Below are 1,813 nucleotides of genomic sequence, written 5' to 3' on the forward strand. Positions count from 1 at the left end.
CTTCCCACCCTTTGAGTCTCAGTAAAGTTGTGGTGCTTCACTGAGACCTCCTATGGACAACTTGAGAGAACCCGAAGAATCACGATGCACTGTTTTGCTTCACTCGCCCACACTCATGCACGTTCACGAACACTCAATGGTTAATAACCCACCATTATTACACATTAATAGTCGCCTAAACACGAATTTGAGGAAATAAAACAAAACCGCTAACATGACGCTTCAGATTCCCGCCAAGAAGTCCGAATGTATGTCAGTATGGTTTTAAAACTATCTAAGCTAGTACTTAAACAAAGCTTCGCCTTATTGGAGGCCTCTGTCCAGCAGTGACGGGATTAGTAGGTAGTAGTAGACCGACATCATCTCACAAACATACTTCTCCATACTACAAAATCAACAAATTCCTGCAATTTAGAAGTTATATTTATTGTATTATATACAAGATGCAAGTTCACCACTTGTTTTTTACCACAATCAAAACACCTGCGCGTTCTAATCCACAGACAGCGCCATCTCTCCGTCGCTTACGCAACTAGTTCCACGTTCTTTTCAAACGAGTAAAACCAGAGCGGGTTTCTAGTTACAAATATTTGTTAATTGGACATAATTTAAACAATCTCAATTGCCACCCTTTAATCGATTACAGCAGGTTTAAATACATTAATTTAGCGGTTAGAACACCAGTCATCATGCGCGTGGGCATTCTTGCGCTTTGCGCACAGCTCGCATGGATCATCACCGTTGCAGATTCCAGATACGATCGGCAGGATATGGTAATTCTTCTACATTAATTAACTCCATTTGTCACCAACCCAACTCTTCCCGCGGGTGTCGTAAGAGGCGACTTAGGGACTACAGATCAAACAGAGAACGGGCAGCAGAGCTCTCTGAAAAACATCAATCTTTTAAACTGCGATCTCCAACCCGCCTGCCAAGCGTGGGGATTGTGGCAAAACCCTCCACTATAGTGGAGGAGGCTCGTAGTCCAGCAGTGGACTGTAAAGGGCTGTTGATGATGATGATGATGATTAACTCCATACAACCCGGTCGAGCTAACCGCGCACCTCCCCGCGTTCGCACCGTCCGTAGCAGGGCGTCGATGTGACGTCACGACTAGACTGCCACGTACGCAGTTAACTCACCTAAAAATTCTTACTAAAGTCCGGTCGCCGAGCACATATAATTTCGTTCAATGACCCCAAGCTCTATGTGCTCGGCGACTGGACTTTATTAAAGAGTGTTACTTCATTTTCACATAAATGAAAATCATCAAATTTTCAGATTCAGACCGGACCAAGCTTCTCACATGTAAGTTCCTTCATCAATTTCAGGATTTGCAGGTTGTTAAGACCGGGGCTTAGTGAGCGAGCTAAACTATCTAAGGCCTCAGCCTCGAATTTAGCGGGCAGCGGCGCGGGAGCGGCGGCGGCGCGGGAGCGGGGCGGGCAACGCAGACCCGTTCTCGAAACAAGCGGGCAGCTCGCGCGGCGCTTTAGCGGCGAAGTGTTGTGTTCGGGGTTGTGTTGTCGAGATATTTGTTTTTATTCTCAAACGAAATGTCTGAACAACGGCGACAATTTTATTTCGATTCAAATTTATTCCTAACGCTCGATTTATTGTGGGCAAAAGAAGGAGTGCGCTGCCCGCTCGTTGCCCGCTCCCGCGCCGCTGTTTTCGAGAACCGGTCTATTTGATTTTACGCATAAGATCCTGCCGCTACCGCCGCCGCCCCGCTGCCCGCTAAATTCGAGGCTGAGGCCTAAAGATCGCTGGATCATTTCAATGAAAAATTAATGTGTTTGTATTTCTGTTT

General features: G+C 46.3%; 1 long non-coding RNA gene across 1 annotated transcript; it reads left to right on the forward strand.

The window, feature by feature from the left end:
- The first annotated feature begins 686 nt into the window (after positions 1–686).
- On the forward strand, positions 687–1,312 carry LOC135084490 (uncharacterized). The gene is made up of 2 exons (XR_010259852.1): positions 687–773; positions 1,282–1,312. It is a non-coding gene; the product is annotated as an uncharacterized LOC135084490 (long non-coding RNA).
- The last annotated feature ends 501 nt before the right edge of the window (positions 1,313–1,813 follow it).

This window comes from Ostrinia nubilalis, chromosome 26, assembly GCF_963855985.1.
Source record: "Ostrinia nubilalis chromosome 26, ilOstNubi1.1, whole genome shotgun sequence".
NCBI classification, from domain to species: Eukaryota; Metazoa; Arthropoda; class Insecta; order Lepidoptera; family Crambidae; genus Ostrinia; species Ostrinia nubilalis.